Below are 13,041 nucleotides of genomic sequence, written 5' to 3'. Positions count from 1 at the left end.
ACCTATGAGGTTTCACCGCTCTGTGGTTCTGCTGTTTAACTAAGGGCTTTTTTTGTGGCCTTGTGACTTGGACAGTGGGTCACATAGCTCGTTTGCTGCTTCTAGACTCTGTAGAGCATCTAGTTCACAGTACTGGGCTGACTGCTGAAGGATGTGTGCAGACAGAATCCTTCTCTAGTTCATCTAGTTCACAGTACTGGGCTGACTGCTGGAGGATGTGTGCAGAGAGAATTCTTCTCTAGGGCTTCCTAATTTACACTGACCTCACTGTATCATGGATATTGACTGTAATCTCTAACTCCTCATAGTTTTACTCTTCCTAGAACATTTGCCAATGATGTTTATTTCACTATTGCCTAAGATTAATATTTAAAAGGAGTTTAGAAACTGATATGTCAGGAGGAATTCTGATTCACAACACATGCTTTGTAGATCAATCTTTAAGGTTGATTCCATGTACAATTGTGAACATAAAAGCTGGAAGTTGAAAAGCAGAGAGGAGGGCTTCAAGAATACCCTGTTCTAATCTCTTCTCCTCAAGCTCAGCGTGCCCTCGGAGTTTTGCACTTTCCTTAATGATCTGCCTTCCAGCAACTTCTACCTAATATTGCGCCCTACTGCTAACTGACAGAGCCAATGGTTTGTGCGTGTGGCAATGAAAAGGAGCAGTATTCATATCAAAGACAACTGGTCCCACTTCCAGGTTGATCTTTGGGCCAAGATACGTAGTCGCCAACAGTGAGTTGGCGACTGTATTTTTTGAGTCCTGGCGCAAAGCAAGATCCATCTGTTTTGCCCAGCCGTTTGCCTGAGTGCCACAGAATGGTCGGTCTTGTTACTAGGCTTATTTGTGGTCCTATTTGAGGTTAGGCATAGTGTAAATAAACTTCAGTCCTCCTCAGGAAGAATGCAGCCCAGGAGTTAACGTGGTGTTGGGAGTGTGAGTGAGGCGGTGTCTGCTCATTGCCCCGCTTTCCTTGGATGGAGAAACAAGACATTTAAGAATGAGTTTGTCATCTGGAAGGATAGTTGTGACCAAGTTTCCCTCAACAGGATACAAGATGTTATTTTTGAGCTTCATTACCCTCACCAGAGAGAGGGAGAGAGAAAGAGACAGAGGGAGAAGCAGGCAGAAATGGAGGAGAAAGCAGGGCAAGAGGACAGGGAGGGGGAATGACTTCATGCTGACGATCCCCAACGGTCCTTATGATTTTCAGTAGTTCCCTTTACTCCTCATCTGCTGGGCTGAGGAAAGAGAAATCTGACTGAACTGAACTCCTAGTTGTCAGTTTATATGTGTGTGTTCAACCTGACTTCTCTCACCTCTTCTTATCCAAGCCAGGGATTCATTTGCACTGCCCACAATTTGTTGGTAAGCACAACACCAGTTGTCGATTCAGATTTATCTAGAAATGGACATTTTCTGTGTTTCTGAATCATTTATCAAGGGTTATTGTTATTCCATATAATCTTCAAGCACAGTTATTTTTGTCAGTGTCTTTCATGAATGTTTAGTTGCCTTATAAGGATATATGTGCTCTCCCCTCCTCTCATTCAGTTGTCCCTGGTGACGCCTCCATGATTTCTGTCTTTACACCGGTGCATTTTTAGTCTAATTCAGGCATTTGGGAAGCAGAGGGAAAGTTTAGTAAGTCAGTCAGTAATTTTTTTTTCCTAAAATCTAATCCCATTCATGGGTGGATTTAGTATGAATTATGAGCAGGTTTGCATTTAAAATGTATGTACATCAAATAGACACATTGCTCAAATTATTCTTCCATATATTTCAAAGGAAAACGGATTTGCAAGTGAGAACCAGATGCATTTTCTAATAATAGGTACTATTTCAGGGGTGATTTATGATTATGATCTCACATGTGGAAATATTAAAATATTACTTTGCATTATGTGAGGGTCAGACATAAATCTGCAACAATCAGAGCAACAAATAAATATTAAAAATAGTGTTGTACAATAAAATAAGAAAGATAGTTATAATAGCTCCACTTTACATTTAAAAACATCTTTTCTAAACACTAATGTGTTAGTTATTTGAAGTTAAAAATAGGAATGACTTGATGTGGTTTATATGTGATTCTTTTATTACAAGTACTTGTAGAGGTTGGTGTTTGAAGAAGAGATTGAAGGAAAAACAGGTGTTTTAAGTTGCGGGATACAATTGGAGATCTGAATGTCTGGACACTTAATTTGAAGATTAGTTATTTCTTTGTTTTTTAAAGCAGACTGTTAAAGCAGGATGTCTCCATCAGCTCCTTATGATCGTCCTGTGTTGCACTGGAGACAGGATGGTGTACAAAGTACAGGATGGGAAGTGGGGCACAGGCAGCCTAATGGAATGCAGCAGCCATTTTGTACTTTGGGATGCTAACTACATTTGTTTACCTCTAATTTGCAGTCTTGCCCCTCACAGGTAAATCCTTTGAAGCCACAGATTAGCATTTTTCTAGTTTCTCACCATCAGAATTTTCCTTATCATATGTATTCAGATCCATAGATTTCCCCATGTTGTCCTATGACCTTAATGGTTTCTATACTCTTTGGGTTGTGAAATTCTTTTTTACGAAGTTTTTTTTCTCTAAATTACTTAAATCATAACTAAACTGTAGGAAGTTTCTAGCTATACCATTATGCAGTCCTTAACATGGAGGGAGGTTTTTTTTTTTTTCCTTCCAGAATTATCCTTGTTTCATCTGTAAATCCTTTTATTTTCATTTAGAAACAACTCTGGGAAGAGGTTTTTTTTTCTCTCTTTTGCTTGCTTTCTCTTTCTCTCTTTTTCCCCCTTAACAGGGATAAAAAAGCTCCGCTTGACTGGTAATGCATTGCTTTGGATGGGGAAACATTATGAAAGTTTAATTTTTAATTAAATCTGAAATACCAATTATAACTGAAAGAGATTTTAACCTGTTTCTTTTCAGACTGCCTGAAGTTACATTTCAAGAGCAAAATCACTGCACCTTAAAAACAAAAGATTGGGCTGCACTGTGTTCCTGTAAGTGGGAGCTTCCTTTACCTTCTTCCTCTGTGACCAACCCACAAAGGGACAAAACCACTGCTATCATAGTAACCAGTCATGAGGGAACATCTGAATGTCCCCGAAGAAATATAAGCTTAAATGATTTCCTTTTTTAAAACAGAGTTATTGAGCTCAATGTTTCAGGGTGTCTTTTATTCCCTCGAAATTATGAAACCTTTCTTTTGGCAGGTTTGAATTTCATTAGAGAGGGTGTCGCCCACTGTGCCTGAGCACAGTGACATAAGTCCTGGGTGGAAAGATTTGTGCATTCTTACACCCGACTCTCAAGAGGTAAAAGAATTCTTTCAAATCAAAGTAAATTTCATTTTCTTTGGTGATGTCACTAGAAATTGTTAGCCTTTGTGTCAATGGAAATGGTAACTTCCTGATGACATCACAAGATTCTATAGCCTGAAGATTTGGGGCAAACCTAAGTAAAAATGCATAATTCCCTTGTGTGCGTGTGTTCCCCATTCTGCTACGAAACAGTCAAAATAGCACATCTTATGTCTTCCCGTGAGCTACAAGGCTGTCTCTCAGAGCCCCATTGTTCCATAAATGCATGTCAGAGTCTACCACAGTCTGCTCTACCCTTATTTAGCTGCTGTTTTGTCAATGTACTTGGAAGAACAATTAACATTTGGGATTTCAATGTCTGAATAACAGGCAGTGAATAGAACTGGAGCAAATAAAAGATTCAGATGCCCAGGGTAGGAAACAGAAGCTTATAGTTGGTGGGAGAGAGACAGAAAATCATTTAGTGCTGCATTCAGGTTGAGAAACACTATAAGGAATGAGGTTTTTCATATTTTGGATCAAAATAAACATTTTAGTAATAAAATCAGGTTTCTGATGCCTCCTAAGTTTGGCAGTCTGAGGTTTTCTGTCAGAGTTAAAGCCCATGTCTTCTGTGAGAGAGCCGAATGTGATATCCTTTCTGCCTCCAGTTTCTGTCGTGCAGGTCCTCACACAGGACAGACCATTTCCTTGGTTTTCACTTTGCTTCCTTCTGCAGTCAGACCTAGGGGTTTACATATCTGTATCTTTTGTCTGAGTCCTCCTAAGTTCTTTTTGTTGGTTTTCTTTTGTTTTTGAGAGAAATGGATCCTAGGACACCTTGGCAACTTGGTTTTGTTGCCAATCAAGACTGAATAAATAAGTAATGGTTGCTAATTTTATTGTAATTACAAAAGTTCAAGACTTTGGACAGTAAGGTTTCCAAAGCAAGGGCTCATTCACTTTTTAATCCCAACATTTATCACTGTAATGGATAAACACACACACACACACACACGCACACGCACACGCACACGAATGCACACGCACACACCCACACGCACACACGCACAAAGCTATGTTCTCAGTATGATTATAAACATTTTTAAAAGCAGAAATCTGAGATTACTTACTGTAAAAAAGTATGTGGTAAAGAGATTTGGGCACTTGGGAGGACAATGATGACAATAATTTGCTATAGGACATACTCCTGTTCCTAGCAGACAGGGTGCCAGCCTCTCGTTCTTTTCTTACCTTGCTAATTTATCCTTGTTTTCCTGACCCAAAAGACAAGCACCCATTCATAAATATCCATTCTGTCCATGTGTGATACATCTTCAGGCGTTTTCTATGTAAGTTCTGCATTATTTTTCATGTACTAGAATTGACTTCAAAGGTAAAGCCACCCAGACGGAGAGTAAGTGGCCATGTCCACCTCTCCTGTTGGCTCTATGGTAGACTGCGTTTAAAGAAGAGAAGCAAGAACACAGTGGAAGACAGAGTCTTGGGAAATTGAATCAGACATCAGAACCAGTTCTCAGCACCATAAGGTCACAATATTCTTTAGAACTCAGATTATCATAAAACATAAGAGCAGCAAAAAATGTTAAGAAAAATGAAGTCATCTCAGTTTGAAATCAGTAGATGGGACTTGGGGAGTGCATTCAGGCTTTGCAAACCATATTGGCTCTCAAGGCAGATCCTGCTTAAGCATGTAGCCAGGACAGAAGACCAACCCCTGGATGTGGAGGCTCACTGGTTTTGTCTAAAGGCAGTATAAGCAATGCTTTCTAAGGGACAAATCTCATTTTTATAATCTTTGAGACTTACTGTATACCAAGTAGTCTAAAATTAATGAATAAAGCAGAAATCTGAAAATATTATCAAAACTTCATTATCTCCGCATATTTTGATACTATACTCTTGGTTGTGCCCCATGGCCTTTATGGACAAATTTATTGGTTCACTTAATATTCATTATGGTGATTGACAAAGATGGTTCACTAGAAACTTCTATAGTCATTCAGCTTCTAGTCTTGAGGATAAAGCCATGGATCTGAACATGGAATTTAGACTTACCAGCAGTGTGAATGGTGTTAAAATGTTGCTGAAGTCAGGGTTCATTTCTATAGGGAACAGTTTTGGGATGTGGGGACTAACATTAAATTAAGTAATTTAAAGTGAATTAGTTACTATGCTAATTTATTTCATATGCCCTTTATTAATCCTGTAATTTCACAATGCAAAGAGGGAAGTGTCCAACTTTTACCCAGAGTCCAATCCTAGACCTATCATAATTTGTTTCTCGGTTGTTTTACCACACTCACGCCCTCACCTGCTACCTTAAAGAAGACTAAATCACTTTGTGCAGAAGTTAATAACTATGCCTCTGTGCTGTCCCCCAACCAAATGAACCACTTGTGCTTTTGCAGAAATCCACGGAAGCTGTAGCATACAGAGGAGAAATCATGTCCTGAGAGTGTCAGAGTAGAACTCCTGATATGTTATCCAAAAACTCCTCACACCTCTCTCTTGTCCACAGCTTAACACTTACTGTGTCCTTTCTGTGAACAAAACATGTTCATTAACACCTGTGGCATGTAATTAAGGGGTTTGAAATCTATGTGGTAAATCTCCAAAAACAGAATCATTAATTCATTTTTCAGCCCTACTTGATGTTAAGAATATAGAAATGGGCTAGGAATCTGAGCGGAATTTACAACCCTCTTAGGGTATAAAAAACCAACTCAGTACACAGACAATTACAAAATTACACATTCCCTCCATGAAGAGAACTGTTTATGCAAGAGGATGGTTGGTGAGGTAAATCTAATTGTAGTCATCACTGAAGCATTATTTCTGCGTTTGAGGACAGCCTGGACCTCCTGAAATGTATGCATAAGGTTGGACACATTTCCCATATGTATAAACAGAGAATGCTGACAGCCTTCCGAGATAAGGCCCAGCTCATTTCCTTTGTAGTTAATAATTATTAAAGCCCTGTTGCTTGTTAATCCACTTTTTAAATAATTTACAGTGTTCTTTACATAAGTAAAGAATATATGTCAACAATATCTTTTACTCCTGGGCTCTATTTTTTCCTGTTAAACCTTAACTTTACATTCAAGTGTGGTATATTTTATTTTATGCAATTACCAGAGGTCTAAAAGCAGTGAAAGCCCTGAAAATTGTTACTTTCTACAGCAATACTAAATTTCTAAATTGAAGAACAAATCAGATGGTCTTAAAACATGTTATGTTAGTATCCTAGGAAGTCACTAAACCCGAACAGAGGGACTGGGTTTTTTTTTTTTATAATATTGTAAATTAGCCTTTTCAATTAAGAAATAAATAGAGAAAATATTAATATTAAACCATACAAAAGTAGGTTATGATATAAAGAAATGAAAATTATCTGTCATAATTCAGTCAGAAGACATCACCAATGGGAAAACACTACAGCAGCAAAGAACCTTAAGATTTTTTTTCTCATCTTCTTATTTTGGAAATGAGCAAAATTCAGGCCTAGGATTCATATCCAAGTTACACAGTTAAAAAATTAACTATACAGCCATCTCATTAAATACTCAATAGCCAAGTGGAAAATCTGGAAATGTGAGCCCTAATTCTTAGCTATGTTACCATATGTAAACCACAAATAGATGATCACAGTCCCCACCATAACCCCTTCAACTTCTTGCAGGATCCTCCATGAATAGAAATATGACCAACATAGGTGGCTCTCAGTCTCTTTACTTAATGTACCGGATACCTTTTAAAAGTTGTCCTTGCTACCACATCATTGCAAATACTCATCAGAAAATGAAGCATTTCCATGCTCTAGTGAAGAAACCCAGCCCCAGATAGTTAATTACTAACTGTGAGTTTGTATCACTTCCAGGCTGAACAAATCCAAACTTTGTAGGTCTCTGTTACTTGGTATTTTTACCTGTTGCATTTTAGTATCATCTCGGCTCATGTGATCACACAACTTGTTATTTTTTATAATGGTCAAAAGGGACTTTAAAAATTGAAAAAAAATGCTAGGAAAGTAAAGTTGCATTTACAAAGTATATCCTTTCTGTATAAAGCTGTCACATTGAATTTTGTCACATTACAGTATCATGCCCAGATAAATTAGCTTTAGAAATCCATGTAAAAGCTTGAGTCAATGGTCACACATAGAGACCACTTCTTTGTTTGTCTTTCTGCTTTTGAGATAGGATCTAGTGTAGTCACAGGATGCCCTCCAATTCTGTGTGTGGACAAGGCTGACCTTGAACTCCTGATTCTCCTGCCTCAATGTTCCAATTCCTAGGATTACCAGTGTACACTACCCTGCCTGACTTGCTCGTTAATCCACTCATGTCTAGGGCTCTTCGGTATGCTGTTTAGTTTTCTACATGTAATGACAGCATACCTGCTGTATTCATAACAGTTGTAGCACATTCTGTCCTATACTTCCTAAGAAAAGGAATGCTGAGAGATTGCCTTTAAAACTGAATCATGTTATGTTTGCAAAGCAACATAATGGCTTTTTGCTATACCTCTACATTTTTTTTCTTTTCTTTATTTATATTTCAAATGTTATACCCTTTCCTGGTTTCCTCTCTGACAACCTCCTATCGCATCACCCTCTTCCTGTGAGGGTGTTCCTCCACCCACCCACCCATTCCCTCCCACCTCATCGCTCTGGAATTTCCCTACACTGGGGCATTAGCCTCCACAGGACCAAGGGCCTCTTCTCCCATTGATGCCAGACAAAGTCATCCTCTGCTACATATGCGACTAGAGCCACAGGTCCCTCCATGTGTACTCATTGGTTGGTGGTCTCTGGCGGGGTCTGTTTGGTTGATATTGTTGTTCTTCCTATGGGGTTGCAAAGCCCTTCAGCTCCTTCAGTTCTTTCTCTAACTCCTCCATTGGGTGCCCCTTTCTCAGGCCAATGGTTGACTGTGAGCATCCACATCTATATTTGTCAGGCTGTGGCAAAACTTCTCAAGAGACAGCTGTGTCAGGCTCCTGTCACCATGCACTTCTTGGCATCAGCAATATTGTCTGGGTTTGGTGACTATATATGGAGTAGATCCCCAGGTAGGGCAGTCTCTGGATGGCCTTTCCTTCAGTCTCTGCTCCGCACTTTGTCTCCATATTTCTTCCTGTGAGCATTTTGTTTCCCCTTCTAAGGACTGAAGCATTTACATTTTGGTCTTCCTTCTTCTTGAGCTTTATGTGGTCTGTACTCAACACCCCATTCATATCATAAAAGATGATGCCTCTAACCTGTACCCCATGTAAACACACCTTTTAGAAGTCAATGAGAAGTAAACTGATTAAACCAATATGAAGGAATAATTCAAATGTTCTAAAAATAAAATTTGGTTTATTAGGTTTTCTTTCTCAGGATGAACTTTATAGCATATGTGTGTGGGGAGTAAGGTTAAATGTTATAAAATTTAAAAAAATAAACACGGAAAGATAATTAAAACTTAATCTTGTTTTCTAGTATTTCATGAGAGGTGAATTTGAGAACTTAGGAATTAGAGGCAATATGACAGTAAGTTTGAAGTCAGATGAGGATACATAGTTGGACCCTGCCAGAAAAAAAGAGAAAAGCGGGAGGCTAGAGGGAGGAAGGAAGGAAGCAAAAGCATTTTTAAAAGTAGGATTTCCTGAGGGACACATATACACATACTCACACAAGCACACACATAGAGTCACAAACAGACACATACAGTGAAACACATACACACAAAGGACACCGTGTCTCACTGAAACCATGATCCTGAATTTCATTCCATATATCACTGTACAGCATTGCTTGTAAGAACTTGTTTTCAAGGATCCTGTTTGAATTTCTTGATTTCAGCATCTCTCCTAAAACCATTGTCATTGGGCAATGACGCCCGATCAGAATGGATGTAAAGATCAGATGTACATCCCATCTATGGTGCTCCGTGGCCCCGAGCTGTCCCTTTCCTTACCTCTGGAGTTGTCCTTTCATTGTCCATGAAAACACCCAGAGATTCTTTCCCTTCCCCATCAGCGCCTCCTGTAAAATCACCCTTCCTGCTTTGCAGAAGGAAGGGAATCTCTGTCTTTTATCTCAGCTTTTCTTTCAGGGTATTACTAGTATCCCTAGAACAGAAAGTATAGCAATTTCAAATTAAAAAACAAAACTTATTCCAAATTGTGAAGTTCCTCATGATGCAAAAGAATTTTACAACTGTATATTTTGGTAAATATGTGGTTCTGGCCCAGTTTTGTTCTCAAAGAGGGAAGGAAACTTTGGTAAGTGGAAGGCAGGTTATCTCTCCTGTTCAGTTCTGAAGAGAAGCAATTAGGAATGAACTTTCCGACCCTCCGACACAGCAGAGTTTTAAGATATTAGATACATGTATTGTCATAAGACCAGAAGGCAGAATGAAGCTGGTCTTTTGCTCATGCAGATTCTTAGAGCTATAAACCCTTTTTTACCATTGTTCCAAAGGCATTCAAGAAAATAAATTAACTGCTTTCAGTTATCTAGCATCACAAGATCTTGATGTTTTACAAGGCCTTTTACTTTGTGGCAAATGTACTAATTTGATCATTAAAAATTTGCTTAAGTATATCTATGCTTTTTCCAAATTGTAGCATTTGATTTTCTGATCAGTAATCCATACTTGCATAACATTATTGTGCTATCAGTTTTGTGGATTTTTGTTTGTTTTAATTCTTGTAAATTAGGACTGGTAAGAGCAGCATCTTGAAAGTCCAGGGCTTAAGTAAACCCTGGCTGGCAGCTTAGTAAGTTAACTTAGACTCATCTAAGTTATGAGTAACAACTGATACTAGCAAACTATACAGGACAGCAACAATATAAGACTGTCTACATCAGCATGGCAGTTACTACTTGAAAGGCAGCAATTTCAATTGTGTTGAAAAGTGGAGTGTGTGGAGATTTGACTTAGTCTTGCCGAACAGTGTTGTCTTAAGAGAATTTTCCTGGTCTGGAGAGGTTACTTTCCATCATCTTGGGAAGTGGTCAAATGACATATTTAATTATGTAGAGTTCTGCGGAATGAGGATGGGTCACAGATATCATTCTACTTCCTTTCAATAATAACCTACTTGTATAAGCAGGTGAGATATGATATATATCTATCATATATATAGATATGATATATCTATATATCTATATCTATATCTATATCTATATCTATATCTATATATATATAGATATCTTACATTAGAGCATAATGACCAGAACTGGTGATGAAAACATAGGCTTAATTTCCATGATATGGCAAATTATGTTTGGTTTTTTAAGGGGGAGAAAGAGGAGAAAGGGAGCTGGAAGAAGGAAACAGAAGGACAGGAGAAGGATTAGAGAGGAAGGCATCCCTTTTTCCAGATAAGAAAATGACAGAGTGCAGGGACAGGTAGAGGACTTTGGGTGTGCAGATATGGATACCCTGTGGTCCTACAGGCATCCTCCTGTAAGTAGATCCTCTTGGTTCTAGACAGCTAGTTGTCATCCCTTTCAGTAGAGATGACAGTGGCTCAGAAGTAACCCATTGCCAGTTGAGGGAAAGTCTAGGCTATGACAATTGTGTCACCTAAAACGCTAGGGGAAGTGTCTGAACTTGCTAGCTTACCTAAAGCTACCATTGTCTGCAGTGTTCTTTCAGTTGAGAAGACTTATTCAGGCAAGAGTATACATCATGTTTTTATTGCTTCCTTTCTGTATATACTATCTTGGTAAGACCAAAAAGGGTGTTTGGATAAGTTCATATTTCTGAAGATATGTTAATAAGAAAGAGTCTAAATTCTCTAAAGTGAGAACGTGCAGTTCAACACATACACAAAGTAGTTACAGCAATTATCTTCACAGCTTTCATTTCTTTATGATCTGAGGTGTTAGTGTTTTCCAACAGTGTTTAGGTCTGTATTATATCAAAAGGCTTATAGAATTGATAACAAATGATGCAACACTCTAGATGCCAGAAACAGAGGGATAAAGGGCAAAGACCCCAGGACCATTCTGAAATATTTTTGAACCTTAAGTAGAAGTAAAACTGATAGATGCCTACAACTACCACATGGACAAAGTAAATCTGTTCACCACACCCAGATATTCTATTTGAATTGACCAGGTGCGATAGAGTCTAGCTGTATGATAGGCCTTTGGAGGAAGTAAATTCTGATTTAAAATTCAGTTAATTCAAATTTAATATATATATCTACATAAAAGAAAAAGATCTCTCAGAGTACTGACTTGTTATTGCCCCAGAGACTAGTATGTTTCATTTGCACTATAAATAGTAGATTTTTATGTATCCTTACATCAATACTCATGTGATGTGCACACCAACACACTTAGCTAATGACCAGCTAGAACATGTAATCAACATAGAAGTTACTATTACTGAAATAATTAGTTGGGAAATGTGATTGACCGAACATAAGAAGTCATCCTCTGGCCTTGTTGAGCATCAATGGAAGGAGAAGCCCTTGGTCCTGCCAAGGTCTGGAACCCCCAGTGTAGGGGAATGTCATCAGAGGGAGGGGCAGGAAGGAGGTTGTTGGGGAGGGTGAACACCTTTATAGAAGAAGGAGTGGGGGATGTGATAGGGAGCTTATGGACAGGAAACTGGGAAAGGGAATAACATTTGAAATGTAAATAAAATTAGCCAATAAAAAAGTAAGTCATCCTCTTAAGCTATTGTAATTGAAAAGTCTTCCTAAAGTGTGCCTTAAATTTAGTTAATGCACTTGATAGTCAAAAGTTAGAAGCAACCCAAGGTTCCATGTGTGGACAAATGGATAAGCAGAGTGTGATATCATTCAGTTTTAAACAGAAATGAAATTCTCCTGTATGCTATACCATGGCTGAAAAGTAGAAACAACATACTAAGTAAACGTGCAGTATGTGAGCCAGCCAGGCAAGGGCAGGTATAGATGAGTCCATGCACATGGCAAGCAACATGCCCACATTTAATAGCAAGGAGAGGTAGAATGGGTTTTCTGACAACTGGGAATGGAGAAAGGATATTTCCATATGGTCACAGATTTCTTTCGGGAAAGTTTAAAAACCTGTACATGAATATTTGTGGTGGTTACATAACAATGGGAATAAACTTAATGGCACTGCACTGAACTAAACACAGTTAAGTTAGCAAGTTTTAGGTTATGTTACCTTTTTTTAACCATACGGGAAATACATTTGAGTTTTTTGAGAAATTTTAATGAAAGTGAAGTCTGACTGCATAGTGTAGAAGTACAACTAGGCTGTATACTCTGGAGAAGCAATAAAAGAGTTAAGGTTTATAGTAATTCATTAGCTTGAGGAGCAGTCTTTACTTTGTTCCTGAGACTGGTGTATTTAGGAACTACAACCTTGGTATGATCCGTGGTTCACAAGCAGTAGTGGCTGTAACAAATGTTGAGAGACTAGAGTTTAAAGAGGCAGACTTCTTTTCAGCTGGTGAGAGATGCATGGAGGCCCTCTGTCCAGCTGTTTTCTGTCTTACAGCTGATCTGATTGCTGGGGAGACCCATGATCACGTTGAAGCTCATATTTCTTCAATACGGTATCAACCGATCCTTTTGTTTCCTCAAGATGTTTAATATGCATGTTCACTCTAGAAATCGTTTAGTAATCACCTAATTTAATATAATCTTTGAAATTCTGTGTGTTTATTCACAAAGTAAGCACCATGGCTATCAGGGTACACAGGTTGTTT

The 13,041-nt window shown here is 38.4% G+C and overlaps 1 protein-coding gene across 1 annotated transcript in view; it reads left to right on the top strand.

The window, feature by feature from the left end:
• The window catches only part of Zbtb20 (zinc finger and BTB domain containing 20), a 739,052-nt gene that overhangs the window by 278,080 nt on the left and 447,931 nt on the right, over positions 1-13,041 (top strand). Inside the window, 1 exon segment of the mRNA NM_001105880.3 lies at positions 2,940-3,013. The gene's annotated coding sequence lies outside the window, so the exon portion shown is untranslated.

The sequence above is a fragment of the Rattus norvegicus genome, chromosome 11 (genome assembly GCF_021556685.1).
Source record: "Rattus norvegicus strain SHRSP/BbbUtx chromosome 11, alternate assembly SHRSP_T2T, whole genome shotgun sequence".
Taxonomy (NCBI): domain Eukaryota; kingdom Metazoa; phylum Chordata; class Mammalia; order Rodentia; family Muridae; genus Rattus; species Rattus norvegicus.
The sequence above is the reverse complement of the archived record's forward strand: the minus strand, read 5'-3'. Positions and strand labels throughout refer to the sequence as shown.